The sequence below is a fragment of the Ptiloglossa arizonensis genome, chromosome 10, assembly GCF_051014685.1.
Source record: "Ptiloglossa arizonensis isolate GNS036 chromosome 10, iyPtiAriz1_principal, whole genome shotgun sequence".
In the NCBI taxonomy this organism is placed as follows: Eukaryota; Metazoa; Arthropoda; class Insecta; order Hymenoptera; family Colletidae; genus Ptiloglossa; species Ptiloglossa arizonensis.
In genome coordinates this window covers 9,120,134-9,138,993 of record NC_135057.1, presented here as the reverse complement: position 1 = coordinate 9,138,993, position 18,860 = coordinate 9,120,134, and the positions used below count along the sequence as shown (strand labels likewise).

Genomic DNA, 18,860 nt, shown 5'->3' with positions numbered 1-18,860 from the left:
GTTCCCGTGTGCTCTATTTGAAATGCAAAGGAACTTGTCTCTGATTTACGACAAATTTTCTCTACCTCCTCCCCCTTGTTCGGCGCGCCGCGGCAAAGGTCGAGGAAGTGATTCGCGAACCGTGGAGAAGCTCGTATTAATTTCGTCCCGGGGACAATTCGAGCGGGACGAATTTCAAAGAAAACATCGAATGTTCGTTACACGATCGTTGCAATCTTTCAAATCGTACGATTTCGTTTACTCGTTCCGTACATCTGTTCGTACATCTGTTCGTACGTTGCGTCGAATTCACGAATCGGAACGATGTTACGCAAGAGCATACGTAACGCGATGCAAATCCATCAAAAATTTCCCCCATCGAGATTGTTTTTTTTTTTTTTTTTTTTTTATTCAGAACGAGCATTATCGTTACTCCGTCCTCGGATACGAGAACGATCCAGATATTTCGTAACGTTTTGCTATTTTTTTTCCTTTTTCAACAAAGTTACGGGTGTATCGTTTCGTTCGCTTTCGTCGCTTGACGCGGTTCGTTGTTGTTCGTTTGTCGTTGGTTTTCAGTTTCTCGCGGTTTCGATCGTCGCTCGAGAGAACGCGGCGCGTTTCTTCGTTTTCTTTTTTTTTTTCTTTCGCGTTCCATCCAAAGTTAACGGCGAGATTAATACTAGGACGGTAGAAACGTACGTACGAGTCCACGGTGCTCGGTAACGCGTTATTATTTGTCAATGCACGTGTCGATTAAACCGTTGACACGGCGGAAATTGAAACGCGCACTTATTTCTTGCGGTCGATCGCTACCTGTCGCGTTAATTGGCCCGTTAAAGTCCCAGCTCACCGGGACAGAGCAAGAACCATTTTACGGTTAATAAAACGGGCCGAATGCAAATAGTTGTGATAAATCGACCGAACGTAGGCGCCTTTATCGCGAAAGAATTGTTCGCATTAGCGTTTAGTCGGTCTCGCGTAGTTTTTTTCCGTGGGTCGCATCCACCCCGGAATTGCACTATAAAATTCTATTGTTCGAATTTTTCGCAATGCTATTGTTATTCTAACACGATACGTTCAACGTTGTTTTAACGGTGAAGTTTATTCGTGCAAAAAGAGAAGAAAGTCCGGCGCCAGTTTCGAAGAGAATTTTCGCCATGGAAAATGTTGAATCGCGTTTAAAGGGAAACACCGTTTACGGTGTTGGTAATTTTGCGGGAGGATCTTTCGGTATTTTCGACCGAAAACGTATTAGCAAAATACAAACTCCAGAATGGACTCGAATTCGTTGAAATAATTTCGAAATATTAGCGAGGAGGAAATTCGAGTTGTACGGTTAACTCGGCAATACGCGCGATTTACCGTTCAACGGCGGTGAAATTGTTATTAGAGAAAACCCGAAACCCGAGTGAAATAAAGAACGCAATAAGCCGTTACAGATAAACCGAATTTGCATTTATCCAGTATCACGCTGCTTTATTTAGCCTCGTTATCTAATAATTCCTACGCGAGCGCGAAACCCCGCGATTTAATGCTGCCGGGAAGGTATTCGTATTTCATAATTGCATAAAAAACCGTATAATTTTCTTCCGAAAGTTATTTATAAGCGGCGTGGCGCGGGCCGGCGAGAATCCAAATAAAAGCGAGAAAAAATACGAAAGAATGAAATTAATCGTCGTAACGGTATCTTGAACGTTAATTACAATTATTGCAGATAATTCCTTGCGGACGGATGGCGAGAAAGTAACATTTATTCGCTGCTAACAGGTGATACTGTCCTCCGAATCTTTAAAATCGATTATTTACGAAAAAAAAAAAAACAACTGTACGATCAGCGCACGCGCGAGGTCCATTATCCGCACAAAAAGAAAAAAGAACGGTCGAAAATGGGCAACCGTAACGCGGCTCCTTGCTTGAAAGCGTTCACGGTGCACAAAAGAAACGCGATTCCACGCAATTAAGCGTATTCGAGAATTGCGACTTGGGCCGAAAACTATATACACGCGTGTGTACACGTGGATACGATATTGTTCTAAAATACACGAAGCGCGACGTGAAGAAAATTAACGTTTTTATTAAAGCGTTCCGTTAAACTCGTTTCTACCGAACGCTTGTTTCCCACTCGTTTCTAGCCGTTCTCCGTGTGTCGTTTATTCCAACGCGCAACTGTACATAATTTTCCGCGAGAACACTGCCTAACGGCGGTACCGTCGTATTTCACGGAGTTCCTTACGGTGCACTTTTAAGCCCCTCCGCGTCTCCCGAGGAAAATAATACGCGCGAGAGTGGGGTAAGATTTTCTGTTGCCAATCGTTGTACGTGATTTATTCTTCTCCGACGACCTTCGGGAGGGGATCGCGTTGTTTCGTTGTTCGAAAGCTTCGGGAGGCCTCCCTCTTCGGGACGAGGGTCCCGTTCGAGGGCTGCTTTGCATAAATTTCCGTGCAGATGCGGCCGATCGGATCGGCGACCGCGATAGAAATAGATTACGGAAGGCACGTAACGCGTATGCGTAGGTATTATTGATTCGTTGGCGATATAATGCGCGGCGATGCAGCTCGGGGTACACAATCGCCGGTGGTAAGTAGCCGGTCCACCTTCACAGGGACCGTTCTAGATGGTAATTGGCTGCTCTCTACGTGAAGGGGGGATGGGTGCACGGGACCGGTGTACGTGGTAAATGCGGTAAATGCACGCCGATGAAACAGTTGTACGGCACGTACACACGCGCGTCCCTCGCGCGGTTAATGGAAACCTTTCGTTCGGCACCGGGATCGATAAATGGGGTCTGCTGGGAGCAGTTGTAAAGAGTTAGCCGGCTGCTTGCATGTGGCGTCTCCCGATGCTTCTTACGTATGCATGGAATCGGCTAAGATTGGCTCGCCGCTGGCAGCCCAGAACGTGGTGCAGAATTAAAGCGCAAGCTGTCTACGTTGCAACGGACTTGACGACGTATACTTCGCGACTTTGCCTTTCGAACGAATGGAAAATTGCGGATAACGACCGAATCTTAACCGATGATCGGTAGATCGTGCGTGGTAAACGTTTAGGAGTATTCGATACGTTTGCGTGCTCGATACGCACAGGATCTTTCGTACAGAGGAGCTTGCGTCGAAGGGGTCAAACGATTGGGACTGAACTTGCGTTTACGGGGGATTATTTTTGAGGATCACCTGCTGGGAATATCGATCCATCGGTCGATATTCTTTCGTTCGATTGTGTCAATTTTTTCGGAGAGAGAATTCCGATTCGTTCGTTGATCACGAGCAAAAATTGAATCACCCTGTTCAAGAACAGCTAGGAACTCGATGCAATGTAAACGTAGACTTCTAACGATCGTAGAAACAGCGATACAGTTCTCGATCACCGTGCCACGGTCCAGATGCCTGCGTCAAATTTAAATAAAGAGATTGGTATCGTATTTCGGACAAAGTCAACGTTCTACCGTTAATTCCCTCGACAAGGTTGGTTCATCGATTTGATCTTGTTTCCATCGGCGAACCACGCCGATCAATTCCACGATAGATGGAAACAACACGGGGAGTAATTTCGGTGCATCTCGAACTTAAAAAAAGAAAGAAGAGAAATATACTCCGGATTCGTACGAGAGAGCGAACAGGGCGCGAAAATTTGTCCGTCGAATGTAAGATTTGTTTATTCTCGATTCTCTGGTTCGCTCGATTTAAAGGTTGCATTTATTCGGGTTTACGAAGCTCCGCGGGAACATCGACAGATTGCAACGTTTCATTCGAACCGTGGATGTCAGCGAGGCACTCGTATCTTTTAACGCGCTTACACGGTAATAAGATTTATCCAATTGTACCGCGAGTTAAACGGTGGCTCTTTCGTAACCTTTTTAAGTGGATTTTTCGTTACCGTGGCACGTGTTACCACGAATATTCGAGAGGATCACGGTGGTTCACCGTCGTTACGCGTACCGTCGAATCTAGAACAGAGAGCGTGAAATTCGTAGCCGCCCGACTACTTTTCGGTTAGACTTTAGCGGTGAGAAAACCATCCGTCCGAATGTTCCACCCTCTCGAGATCCTCGGCGGTGTGCGACTCGCTTACGCGAAAAGGGTTCGAATCGGGATAAAGAGGAGATATCGGTGGAACAGCGGTTGAATCGAGCGTGACTTCGCATGTTAAGAGGCATTACCGGTGTACATAATATACTTGTTCCGTGCGCGGTCGTACTCGTGGATGCGTATCGGATGGAAACGGACCGTGAACGCGCCCGTGATCGAAAACAGATTGTCGGATCACTCTCCGTTAGAGAGAGAGAGGAAACGAAAAAAGAACAAAAAAAGAAAAAAAAAAAACCGTAGAATCGAGGAATCAAAACGTTTCGTTCCCGCGCGTTTCTTCGTTCGGGCAACAGGGTTTCGCGTCAAGCACGTACGGACACCCGCCCAAAGGCGATGGTCCACTTTGTTCGCTGCTCGGAGAAGCTGTGTATACAAAAATTTCATTCTTGGCACCCTCAGTTATCTTGAGAGCAATTAACACTTGCTTCCGTTTGAAGCACGTACTTTCTGCTACACGGTGGTTCAGCTGCGAAATGGTTATTGTACAACAAGCTTTGGACACTTTAGAACTTGCTCGGTCCGTGTTAGATTGCTGGTTCACCGGTAGTTGTACGATTGGAATTCTCGTATTTTCGTACACCGTTCTCTGGATCGATCCACGAGTTTTATTTTCATATTTAATCATTCGTCGAACGCACTGAAACGGTAATACGGTTGCACGAGTAAGTAGATTGTGGACAGTATTGACAGACCTTACGGAGGCTGATCAAAACGTCTGACCTGGTACTGGTCGCAATTCCTTCTAACGTAGATCTTTTGCACGATGCACGTGTTGCATTGGGCGTGTGCATTCTACCGTTGCAACTCAACACTTTTATGAAATGAGAGTTGTGGAAAGAGACGCGTTCCGTGTAGACGTTAAATTTTTAGTACGTATTGTACAAAGGACGTTTAGAACGTTTATTAGTAAGTGAAGCTTAAAAAGAAATTTACGCAATTTGTCAAAAAACGCCTCTGGTACGAATTACTATTTTTTTGAGTTAAGAATCTCGAGGAGCTATCCTCTAGAACGAAACATATACCTTTAAAAAATAATCGTTATCGGTTCGAAAATCTTATTTTAATTTTATAAGAACCAAGAGTCGTTATTAATACCCATTGAGCATTCTCTATATATTAAGAAACGAATATACTTAGGCTGTCAATTTTAGGAAAAACTTTACATAAAAAATATTACATTTTGCCCTCGTACGGATTTCTGTTACAAACGAGTCAAAGATCTCGAGAACCTATCTTCCAGGACTATTTTAAAACTTTGCCATTGTTGGTCGGCTGGTAACGATCGTATTTTATTTTTACAGGAATCAAGTGTCATTAATTCCCGTTCGGTGTTTCCTAAATTTTACAAATCGAAAGCAGACTGTCAAGATTACGACAAACTTTCTTAGAAATAGTACACTTTGCGGTTGTTCCTCGAACAGATCGCTATTTTTAAACGAGTCGAGAATCTCGAGAGCCTACCCTCCAGGATTATTTTAAAATCGACTATCGTATAACGATTCTATTTTATTTTTAAGAAATCGTCAATCTAAATCGTGAACAAGTTTTCAAGATTTGTAAAAATGATATATATTGTTCCGATCGAACGAAAACTTTTACAATCACTTGCGAACGTAACGCAGGTGCTACGTTTCGCGTGTCCAGGTTGTCCGCGGACGTACATTACGCGAATTAAGATCGTAATGATCGTGGTAAGGGGATGATCGTCATTAACGGAGTCTCGTGTCGGCCCGTGTCACGATTATCCACCGTAGGATAATATCTCTCTATTTCATCGAGGACGTGACTCGTCACACGTGATCTCTGGAGAGCTCGGGTATCAAAATCGCGCGTCTCGATACAGCCGGGTCGAAAGTCCGCTACGTCGATGCCCGTTTCGTGAATAAATTTTACGAGATCGCGGTTCGAATTCGTGGTAACCGTTGTTGTATCGTGTGCAAAAGCGGCTCGCGTTTCCTTCGAGCGTCTAAACGGGAAGCGTCCCGACGAACGAACGGGGCTAGTCCGTTAGTCGCGCGTCTCATTATTTTTAATTGAGGCGAAACTAACAGTTTCGGTGGCGGGCGCTCGCGAAACGACATTATTCCGAAACAATAACTTGCCGCGGAATGTCGTCGCCACGTTAATTATCTACCGCGACGAGACGGAACATTTTGTGTTCCGCGCGAGGGGAACGGAGCGGGCCGCTGTCACATCGTTGACAAATTTCACCACGAGAAATACCGAACGGTTATCGGATTCTTCGCGAGAGGAAAAAATTGCTCGATAATGCGTGATAAAATTTCACCGCGCGAGCCTTTGTTTTCGTCGAAATTGATTTCGCGGCCGCGCGCCGCTCCGGCGCTTGCACGTGACTTCTATGCTCGAAGATTAGATATTTAACAAATTTCATGGGAAATTACGAGAGTGTTCCCCGCGTTCGGTACACGATACAAATGTATTCCATTAACCGGCGGTGTACAAAGAACCGTTTTACTAATATTACTCGTGGAATATTTCTGATAGAAGAATCGAGGTCGAGCATGACAAATGCAACCGCGTAATATTCGCTCTCCCGGCGATGGTGGAATACCAAAGATCGAGTAGCGGTGTAGCGTGCTTCCGCGAAGGAACGTGGTCAAATATCTTCGACTCGATTCGGAGCCGAAAATTTATCCGGAAGCGAAGCAAACGTAAAAAAAAAAAAAAAATGGAGCGAATCGGAAAGGAAACGTTACGGTCAACGAACAAGCGATTGGGAATTTAACGATGAAAGTAAGTAGTTGATCCCCAAGGCTACGATCGATCTCGTTTGGACACGTGGAATCGAATCTCTGCGGTACGGGGGCAAGATGGAAGCCACGGGATCGATCATGCTTCGGGCAATAGTATAATATTTTAAACGCAACGCGGTACGTTGGAAACAAGGTGATACGCAAAGATCTACAAATCATCTACGAAACGGAAATACTCAACCGAGAGATACGAATTGAGGATATCGAACGAACCGAACCCACTAATGAATACTTTGCATTGTAACAACACCGTTAGAACACTCGGGAGGAAACATCTGCGAGATCTATTACAGTAATGGAATTATTGACATCGGCACGATCTAGAACGAGTAAACGTGTTACTCCACTGTGCGTAGCATCTACGAGATAATTGTAAGGATCAATTTAGGGTTAGAAAACAAATTTACGTTAAGAAGCTACGTAAATACCCTACGAATAGATTCCTCGTACTGTTATTCATATTTTCACGAATTCACTTAGCAAAATTCTACAAGATAATTGTAAGGATTAATTTAGGATTAGAAAACAAATAATAATAAACTATGTAAATACTCTACGAATGGATTCCTCGTACTATTATTCATATTTTCACGGATTCACTTAGCAAAATTCTCGATCGTGCAACGAAATTGATTCACGGTCGGCGAGTATTTATCGTTACTCGACTGAATTTTCGGAGTCGTTTCTCCCGTTTCTTTACGAGGAGCTATCTTCGATTCGTTTCTCGGCGGATCGTTACAATTACGTCGCGTTATGTTTGAACGCGGTCTCGATATCTCGTTCGAAACCTACGCGAAACGGTTATCTCGCTCGCGTACAGGATAGTAATTATTAAGGAATACACGGCGGCTGGTAACGGGATAATTTGTTCCTTTCACCGAAACCTCGATGGAATCGAGGGGATGACTGAGCGCGCACCACACGAAACATCCTATCGTGCGATCTTGGGCGATACTTCCGTTTTGGAAACGTTCTGTTACACGAAAGCGGTTACACGATATCTTGACCACCATCCTCCGCGCTGCTGTTAGGATAAAACGAGCGACGTGATTCTGTAACCGGCTTTGCGCGAAACGATTCGTTTCCTAATCGATGCTTCGAGTCGTGTTCCCGATTTCGCTGAATCGATCTCGTATTCAAACCCCTGCCCCGTTCGTTCGCCGACGAATCGCGTCTCGCCGGGTGCAGATTCGTTATCGTTTTTTGATATCGGTCCCTATGCACCGCCGTTCACCTCTACGCGATCGCCAATAATCGCGCGGCTATAAACACCGAGCCAACCGACGACAAATAGTTTCCATTTTTACGAGTTTCGGAGGGGTTGTTAACACATTGTTCGCGACACGACCCTCCATTTATAGCGTCGTATAGGCCGCGAATGCGCGCATAACGATTTTTTCACCCTAGCTCGGTGCCCTGGGTCCTTTTCGACCCAGGAATACATCGACCGGTTGAAATAAAAGTTGCTGCGATTGAATTTAATCTTCCTTGTGACACGGTCGATCGCTTCTCCGTTAAGAATTAATTGGAGGGAAATATTCGAGGGTTGTTCGAGTTTAAATCATGAGACGATGTAAGAATATCGTGTTGTAGGAGGATTTTTTCACCCGATACCGGTTCACGGGTCCTTTTCGACCCAGAAATACATCGACCGATTGAAATAAAAGTTGCTGCGATTGAATTTAATCTTCCTTGTGACACGGTCGATCGCTTCTGCGTTAAGAATTAATTGGAGGGAAATATTCGAGGGTTGTTCGAGTTTAAATTATGAGACGATGTAAGAATATCGTGTTGTAGGAGAATTGTAGGAATTTTTCTACCGTGTTCCATCGAAACTGTATTTTCAGAGTGTCGTAAGAGGGTAGATGCAATTGAATGCTTCTGTATTTTATCTAAAAATTGTGAGCGTATACGTGAACGAAAGAACGTTTTAAGGTTAACCCTTTGGGGCATAGTGGGTTAAAAAATGACCCACTTTTTTAATATTCAGATACTTTTCAACCTACCGTGAAAAATTAAAATAACGCAAGGCGCACGGACGGTTAATGTCTCAGCTCGTAATTAAATGTTTAATTAATCTAGTTTTTAGTTTCGCTCATTTTTTAGCATTTTATCAGTTTAATAACTATACCTCGAGGAGCTAAACAAAGGTGCAGAACATTGTTTCGCAATATCGGACAAGATCTTGATTAAATCGTCGATTTACGAGATTATTTAGGAATATCTCAGGAGTATTTCTACGAACGTGTCGTGTAGATTAACAAGATCCGACCTTCTTTGCAAACCGACAATCTACAAAATTAAACACGACCATAGAGACTCTATCGATGGAATCTGCAACTTTGAAATCTACCTTTGTCACGACGTGGGTTTTTGGTTCAATTCGGAATATTCCTTCAGACATTGCACTAATAGAGAGCACTTGGCGTGTTGCAGTCAAATAAATCGATTGTAACAAGTTGTATGCAAATTTAACTTTGTCGTAGCAGAGGCTTCGTTAGCTCGACCAAACGTGTCTTCGTTCTCGTAGTTTACGTATAGTACTTTGGCGCCCTTTAACAATAAATAAATATAATTCAAGGCAGTACGACCGAACAACTTCCTCTTAAGTATTCTCGCTCGATTTTCTTCGTTTCATTAATTTTCATTCTATTATTCGAACTTAAACCTCGTTCTCGATACCATCGACAACACCGGAGCACTTCGTTCTCGTTTTTATTAATTGAAAAACCGTGTAACATTTTTCCCTCGCGTGGGAACAAAAAGTACCTTTTCTTTCCGGTCAACAGTGTTAGAGACGCCACGGGTTTTCTGCTCTGTGGTATCGTTTTTTAAATTGTTACGTTTGACGCGCACGAAAGCCTCGAAAACGTTTCGTTTTTCCGCGTCCACATTTTCACTCCCTTTGTTCCGTTCTCGAGAAGGAACCACGTTGGTAAAATCCCTGGGAATTGATTCATTACCGCATCCTTTTTGTCGCTGTACAGTTTCTCGCATTGCCTCCGTAAGTTTTCGGTTAATAATGGGCCGCGAGACTGCTCCGAAACGAAAGAACAAGCGGTGGCAACCGTCGCGGCAACAATTCGAAGAAAACGTCGTTGTCGTGACCGCGGGTTAAACATAGACACGTTTTTATCGTTTCCCTTCCGAACTCACGCTTTTGAACGATGGATTCCGGCCCGGTCGTTTCACGAACGATATACGAGGGTATACAAATTTTTATTTCGACCATACGCAGTCGGTTTATAATTAGAGTCCGGATGCGCGTACAGCGGCTCGGCTATACCATCGGGAATCGACGAAGCGCTCGGGACCATTTCGGGTATTTATTTTAGAAACAGTCGGGTAGAAGAACGGATCGTGGACGTGTACGTACGTAGCGCGGATAAAGTCACGAGACTCTCGGAACACGTACACTTTTTCGTCGGTTATGAAATCGAAGACACGGAAACACGACCATTAGGTGGTACCGCTTGTTGGATTAACTCCTAGCTGGACGAACGTGGATCACTCGAGACCCAAGTTTTACGACAATTAAAACTTCTGTCGATCGGGTAGGTTCGGCGGCACATCTGTGTCACTTGAGCCTCTAGGTCGATGGAAAGTAATTTACGACCGACGGTCCAAGTATTTCAACAGTATTCCCGTACGTTTAGAATGGTCAAACATTTGGATAAAGCAGTGTGTAACAATTGCAAATGAACGAATATTATTCATTTTCTAAATATACTGCTTTTCCTTTTCTCTATAATAAACCTATTCTTTGCAATACTTTTCACGATAAACCTATATCTTTTCTCTATGATAAACCTATTCGCGTAACGCAAGGAGAAAGAAATTACACCTTGGAATCAATTTATGCCTGATTCTTGATCGGAAATGATCGAGATTTCTCCTCCCCGGAGGTTCGTCCTTCGAGACGTTAAAACGTTAAAAATCTCGAATCGTCGTTTGCGTCGTTGTTCCAATTACCGTTCCAATTCTACCGTGTTAAACATTCAAGAAGCGTTTCAATCGGCCCGGTCTGTGCCCGTCGAACGTTTACCACGAAACGTTGCGATTTTCGAGATGATCGTGGACGTTAAGGGATTATTCTCGGCCGCGTTATCGATTCGCGCGCGCTCTTTTTCACCGGGGGTTGGCTTCCACATAAATTCGTACTCTGTGCCGGGAGGAGGTCGAAAGATTGAACGAGCTCCTCGGTATCGATCCTAACCGTGCCTCTAAAACCCCTTGCACCGTATGTCGAATGTGCATGCTGGAGCTGCCATGGCTAACCGGTCGCGCCCAACGTCTACTCTATTTCCTGGTTACGGCGATACGAGAAAATTGAAATTTTACGGTAACACCGCGAACGATTGTACGTGCTGCGCACTTTTTCGACGACGACGCGCGCTTCGGAACGGTTTCCATTGATGGAATTCGACTCCCGACTCGAATATCCCGTTTGCGTGTCAAATTTTTCGAACCCCTTTGCGCGAAACCTCGCGACAATTCCTCGCCGACGTTACGGTTCGAAAATTTCCTAACGTTGTACCCTTTAACTGTGTTAAATGGTCATGGTCGCATATACGCGTGTAGAGAATTCTATCTACGTGGACTGTGCACGCATATTTATTTTATGTACGAAAGTAACTTTCTTGTATTGTTTAATCTTGTGCGCAACCTCGTGACAATTCTTCACCGATGTTACGGTTTGAAAATTTCCTAACGCTGTACTCTTTAACTGTGTTAAATGGTCATGGTCGCATATACGCGTGCAGAGAGTACTGTCTATGTGGACTATGCACGCATATTTATTTTATGTACGAAAGTAACTTTCTTGTATTGTTTAATTTGTATTATTTAATATTATTTAATATATTAGTCTTGATTTAAATTTAATAACTAAGTCGAAACTTGTAGGTTCAGTCGACAGAGTTCGCGCCAGCAGAATATATTTCGTTTCCAATAATCGTACCTGCTGGAGTATTTAGTGTGGTAAATGAGCTCAGAGGGTTGAAATGAACATCGATGAGCAATTTGTGGAAATAATTTACAGAAATTGTAACAATCACCGTGTAACAGATCCCTTTAAAGAAAGTCCATCCGTAGCTCTCACGAGTGTCTAGATGAAGTGTCCTTAACCTCATTGATCCGAGGATCGCGTACAGAAGTATCTATCCCTCTAGTAGATATCTCTATCGGGGAGTTTGATTCAGAATAACAAGACCTCTCGTCTAGGGATCAGACTCCTGATCCGACCTTGAACCATTCCCTGACCATAGAAACTTCGTGTACGTATAGTTACCACCATTGTGCTCTTTACACTCGAAACTTTCGCTAACGGATAATGTGGATTTTAATTCTCAATTAATCGTTTCGGAGGAGGATCTAGGTTACAATCTCAATTAGAGCTCGAACTCCAACGAATCGCAAGAGTTCTCGAGGTCATCGTATCGCAATTTAAATAAATGCCACGCGCATTAAAATTCCTGTACCTTCGTTACGAACGCAAGTTGAACAAGTTGCACAGTATTTGATCGTCTCGAGACGATCGTTAGAAAGAAACAACGTTATCGTTCCGTGACGCGTAGGTCCTCGGTGACCAAGACCTGTTCGGACGATGGTTACGATCCTCGTGGTGTACTCGGGGTTAGAGTACTCACGGTGTCTCGGAACTGATGTGTCCGATTTTTCACAGGGACGACTCTCCGGGCGGTTAGGTACGATCGCTATATCGAGCACTCGCGACACTTGGCACGCGAGCAGTCCAAGAAGATAACGAATGAGTTGGCTAGTGATAATAGAGCGAGTGTTGGAACTGTTGAAGAGACGATTAAGGTAGATCTTTGGTAAAGTGATAGCAGAAGTGGCTTTCGTTTCTCATTTCTCGACCTCGAGTGTATCTTTATAGTGTGCTGAAAGTCTCGCGGCACGGCGTCGCTCGTTCAAGAACGATCTTAAGCTCGAACGTTGAGCAAAGGTTTGTCTTCGTTTAATGAGCGAGCGTACAGTCGATCCAGTAACGTGAAAATACTTGATACCCTTTTTCGTACAATTTGTCTATTTTATTAGCAGGGACGATTTCGTGCCACTTGGCTCGACGAGATATTTGAACGATTAACGGCCGACTCGTACGTACGCGCGATACCGGGATGGAATTGTAGAAACGGTGTTGAGTCGTTAGGATCGGCTGGTAAGTACGGCAATTTATTTTCGAAATGTAGAACAACTTCGTTACGACGAAAGTACTCGACGATCAATTCGAACGTTCGAAAATCGCGAGCGATTAATCGCATTGTACTTAAAATTCAGCTAGAACGCATCCGTAACCTCGTCCGAATTCTGCATCGGTACGAATCAGTGACGACGATGAACCGGATTATTCGTTTGGGTGTTCGAAAATTCATATAAATGACTGTGACGTACCCGACCGTTTTAATTAAATTCTTCCGTCTCGACTCGACGTTTATCCGTGGAATCTAAACCGTCCATTATCCGAAACCCTGATAAATGTATTTCGAGTCGTCCCGGTTCAGTGTCCATTGTGTGTACACGTTGTTTTGCATCGTGTGCAATTTTACTTTCCCGTTTTAAATGAATTATCTCGCGGATTAATTAAGGATTCGAGGATTAAGAAACCCTCGTGAAACCGGACAAACGCGGTGCTCGGCTGTCCAAGAAATTAAATTTACGGTGTCCATAATAAAACGACCGTATGCCCCGAGACCTTCCTGATTCCTCGTACGTCTAATTTGCGCCGCGGCGTTTCGTGTCCCGAGTGTTTCCCGTCCTGTCAAACATCCTGCGCGATGAAACCGGGTCACGATGCACGGTCCAGTTAGCATAGCTGGAAAACTGATTAACATAAACCGGCCACGAACACCGGCACCCTTTGCACTATTTAGTAATATCGCGAGCTTGTTCGCGAGTCCGAATAAATAATTTCGGCTCACGAGTAGCGGGAAGAAGGTGTTGGTTGTTCCGTCATTTCACGGCGAATGCAAGTAATATACATTATGGACAGGAAACGAGTCTACTGTTTTCTATGCTAAACGGGATTAACTGGTCGTACATAAGGGATGCGGTTTTATTTTTTTGTCTTCTCTTTTTTTTTTTATTTTTTTTGTCTCCACCGTGGAAATTCCCCGTGTATTGTCACGACGGTATCTGGCCTAGGCAGGTCGAAGAGAATAGCACTGCAGGAAGTAGAACGGGGATTACGAGGAGGTGAATACTTCATTATGAAGCCTGCATGGAAGCTTGCGGAATGATAATACTTTAACAGGGCAAGCATGCCTGTGGTCGTCCCACGGACCATCACCGCCCCGCTCGTCCTCCACCTCTTTGATGAAAACGGATTATTCTTAACTAGGAAAAGGAATATTTTTCTGCCCTCCATTTTTCGTTCCCTTCTCTTCGTTCCGTGGGACGATAATTGCCGCGTGGACGAACCAACGTTTATTATTTCGGAACTGGTAGAAATTCAATCGTCACTTTGTTAATATCAATCGTGCCTTCGAACCATTTCTCTCGTGTACTCACAAGACGATACGTCGCGTGAATCGATGCAAAAATTGAAATACTTTGATCGCGAATCGAATCATTTTTACAAATCTAAAATCGAAGAAACTCGTCGCTAACGATCGGTAAAAAGTGGAAGAAAATTCTTTTGCATCGAATGGAACACGCAAGAAAGAGAAACGATCGAGCAAATATCGTCAAGTACACGTCGAGTGAATATTTATGAACGCGACGAATGTGTCACGATACGCAATCGATAGCGTCTTCGTAAACGAATATAGAAGCATCGCGGTGAATTGCGAAGGTGGATAATTTTGATCAGCCATCTAGAAACCGAGGGAAATGGTTCTTCTTTTCCGCTAATTACAAGGGTTACTCGACTTCCCCTTAATTATTCAGCAAGCGTATTACGTTACGACCTGAAAGCCCGTGGAAATACCTGCGGTAAAAAGTACATTTTCCGATGGTGATCGTCGCTAGCTGCAATTAACCCGTTTCTTATCAGCGTTGCCGAAGGTATTAGAGAGTCTCGTGGCCGGTGCGGTATCAGGACGAGAAATGAACGTCGAATTAGTACGAGGTAGCGTCTCGAAAGGACCGATACCGGTCAGGGCTGGTCTCGTTTCGGTTCCACGGGACAGGAGGACCGTGGAATAAAATCGAACGGTGGAAAAGGACGGACGGTGGACCGTGTAGGTGAATTGTCGTTCGGTACGGCGCAGCTCGATAGAGATCCTTTGCAATAACTGGCTACAATCTTCCCATTTTGTCTCCTGGCTTGTTCTACCTTTACTCGTCCGGACTTGGGCCGACAGCCGACTGACCGTGCCGGACGATCTTGTATCGAAGGCACGTATCGTTCTGTCACCATTTATCATTGAGATAGCTCTAAGGTCGATGTTGTTGCCCGCGTCGCCGTTGATAAAGATCACGTACGTTCGTTCGAAGAGCTACGAGAGAAGTCCCGCCGAGAATTGCCGCGTAAGCGAAGATCAATCGATCGTGGGCTTCGGGTGCTTTCGTTGTTGCAAACGAGGCAGCTACCGTACGAGGTATTCCCCTACCAAAAACAACACTCGTAGCTCGCTACGTGCTCTCGAGCGCGAACGCATAAACGCGGGGGGATCGGTACAGTTCCTATCCGGAATTAGGTTTTATTAATGTCACATCCGTGACACTCGTTCCTCGAACGGATCACGGAACTCCTGACACGGTGTGAGATATGAGGGCTGAATACGGCCGAGGGTTTTAAGGTCGGATTAAAGGATCGCACCATGGCGCATGGTGGTCCCGCCGACACCGAGAATCGATGACGTTCGCGTGGAAGGGACGAACGAGGATGTGGCAGTTGTACGGTATATCTTGAGATCCCGTTGGCCACTCGTTTCAAACACGGTGAATCCGTACGCTTCCCTCGAACCTTTCAAGAATCACTTTCAAATACGGTCCCTGCTCTCGGGAACAGATCGGATCGAGACTCGACTCGTTTCCCGTAAGTTTGAACACTGTTATCTATATCGAGAACTATTCTTCAATGGAAGTCGATTTCGATGAAAGTCGCGAGTCAAAATCAAACGAGCTTTGCAAGTGATCGTTTTCAATTTTCAAGGGTAAAAATATTTCCCTTCTTCTTTAGAGAAGAATCTAACGATCAAGTATGAAAGGGACCGAATGAAAGTTCACTGTTGGACCGTTTCGCAGACAATTCCATCACGAACAAGAGCAAAAGACAGTACATCGAGCGTCACATCTGTGACTTCATCGATCCGAGATCACGAACTATTGAACCATCCACTGTTCTTCTTAGTATCGCGACCAAGAGGGTTCGACCCCGGATTAATTAGCCCTCTCGTCGTACTGGAATCGTAGAGGACAGGTATACAGAGAACTCTGAATTCCAATCTCCAGCAGTTCGCTGTTGGGTCACTGCTGGAGTTCAACAAACATCGGAGATACGAACGTTACGCGTGTCTGTCACCGTACGCATCGTACAATGTACACGCGTTTCGTGAAACGCGATCATCGCTCGATCGTCGCAAATTTCAAGTTTAATATTGTCCTTTCGGCCCCCCCTTGGAGAACAATTACTTGAATCTCGGGGTAGCCAGCGAGCACGGAACGACGTAACCGGGTAGCGTGGAAGCACGAAACGAGAAGCACACCGAGTATCTCCGGTTGAATATGGAACGTCCGGGTTAAATGAATACTTTCGATGAATTTACAACGTCGCTCGCTCGAACGAATGCGTAACCGCGTAATTTCGTGGCGTCCACTTCACGGAATACGGTCGTTCGGGGTGTGCCCGTTCCGCGGAGGTTCGTTCCGTGTTCGTTCCGCAGCTACGTGTGTACGGTACATTACGCTCGGGATCCACATAGGCGGAGCAACGACGAAAGAAAAGGTGGGACGAGCGTGGCAAGTTGGCTCATCGTAAATACACTTTCACGGGCTACACTTTCCATTTCACTTCTTTGCACCGGTGTTGATTACTTCCGACGGGGTTAAGCAAAGCTTCGAGCAGAGCTTCTTTCGCCGAGGACAAGCGAACGAGGAGGAGAAAGGGAGGCCGGGGCTGCAATGCCTCTGGCACCCCTATTGTATCAACTTTCAAGTTCAGACCATGGAAAACGTCGTCCTCGGCTTTCTTTTATTTTTTTTTTTTACCTTTCTATTTTTTTTTTTTCGTCCGCGATTCTAACATTCGCTTTGCGATGGTAATTAGAACCGTTCGAGCCCACGGGAAAAGCTCGAATATCTCGAACGACCGAGTATCCACTTCCAACAAGCCAAGATTTTCGTCTGATCGAATCTCGAGCCATCCGAACTTCTCGAACCGGGCGTTACGTTAAATCCAGTGATGATCAGTGGTATGTTCTTCGAAACGATTCGCGTTTCGTTTTTGTTCACTCGCTCGGTAAACGGTGATAGATTTCTCGACGAGTGAAACGATCGATATACAGGATGTTGCAAAATATGCGGGCGCGATTCGAAAGGTAAATTTAGTACGCTAAAATGAGAGAAAAGTAGTTCGTGTAAGTATGTGTTCTTGGTTTTTAATTACAACCGGTTTTTGGGTTTTGGTTATTCTTTGTGATAGATTGAACTCAGTCGTTTATAAGTAACGATCGTTATCAAATGTACGATCGTCTATTGTGTAAGTATTGTCGCGAAAGAGCCAATTAACTGATCGTCTCCATCGTTTTACTTAAATTTTCTAAATTTATTTTTGGCAGGGCATTTAAAGTCTTTGGTTTACTATATAAAATACATCAGTAGATAACGTTGAGGTATTCCGAGCGCGTATTCAAGAGAGATACCAACGAATTCAAGCAGAACTGATACTTTTAAACGAACGAGAAGGTATAAGATAGGACGTTTAGAAGCTTGCATTCGAGTCGAAGGTGCTTACTTCGAATAATATCTGAGAAGATAGTCGAGCAACTGGTATAATACGAAAACAGCTGTAATTCGGAAATAATTGGATGTATATATTTTTATACGAACCTTTTTCTTATTTTAACGTGTTAATCTTATCTTTGGATGTAGAATATATTGTGTAATAGTACAGAGCGTACAAATATATGCAGAGACACCAAATTCGTTAGGACTTTGCAAAGTTATGATTTATAAAACGAACGTTGAAAGTGTTCCTTTAGTTTTGCAATTAAAGTTCTCTTTACGTGTTCCGGAAACGATTCTAAAAATTACGAACCACTTCGGCTCGAGCCTTTTGGAATTTTTAAACAAAAAAATTTCCGAGCCGTTCACCGACCCGGTATCTACGATAAACGTTGATTCATAAATAATACAAAAGTGCTTCGGTACAATGAGTAGAATCGCAAATTACAAAAATCCTCTTTCAGTTAAATCCTCGAGGTTGAATCCTCGTTTCAACGATTCTCTTTTTTTTTTTTATCGTTTACCTATTTTGTATCAATTTCGGAGTACCCTTTGATTCCACCATTGAAATATAATATTTGCTCCAATCGGAATGTTGTTAAATATTGCTATTGATATTTCTCGAGTACCTCGACAATTTTATCGCAAGAATTTTGTACGTCGAGTCGGGTATTTTTTTCACAATCAAAGCGCTCTTGCAACTTTTTTTTGTCGAAGGAAAAAGTGGTAGCGAGTTTTACAGAGTGAGAATTACATAGTGTGTTTTAATGGATCCACTTAAATGTTGTAGAAGGGATAAATCAGAATAAAAATTTGAAAGACAAATTGTCGAGATCGGGGGCATTTCTCGTTATTTTATTGTGGCAGTTTTATGCGCTCAGCTGGTTATATTTTCACAATTAGAGAGTCCCTGCAGCTCGAAGGACAAAGTGGTAGCGAGTTTTAAAGAGTGCGAGTTACATAGCGGGTTTTAATGGATCCACTTAAATGTCGTAGAAAAGATACACGGGGGTTGAAATTCGAAAGAAAAATTGTTGAAATTGGGCGAGTTTTCGCTAACACGGTCCAATCAAAACAGTTTCACGTGCACTTCGGACAATGAATCAACGAT

The 18,860-nt window shown here is 44.0% G+C and overlaps 1 protein-coding gene and 1 long non-coding RNA gene across 6 annotated transcripts in view; one reads left to right on the top strand and one right to left on the bottom strand.

The window, feature by feature from the left end:
• The window catches only part of LOC143152091 (uncharacterized), a 246,441-nt gene that overhangs the window by 6,781 nt on the left and 220,800 nt on the right, over positions 1-18,860 (top strand). The gene's annotated exons all lie outside the window — the stretch shown is intronic.
• Dpr12 (defective proboscis extension response 12) overlaps positions 1-18,860 on the bottom strand; it is a 95,701-nt gene that overhangs the window by 10,125 nt on the left and 66,716 nt on the right. The gene's annotated exons all lie outside the window — the stretch shown is intronic.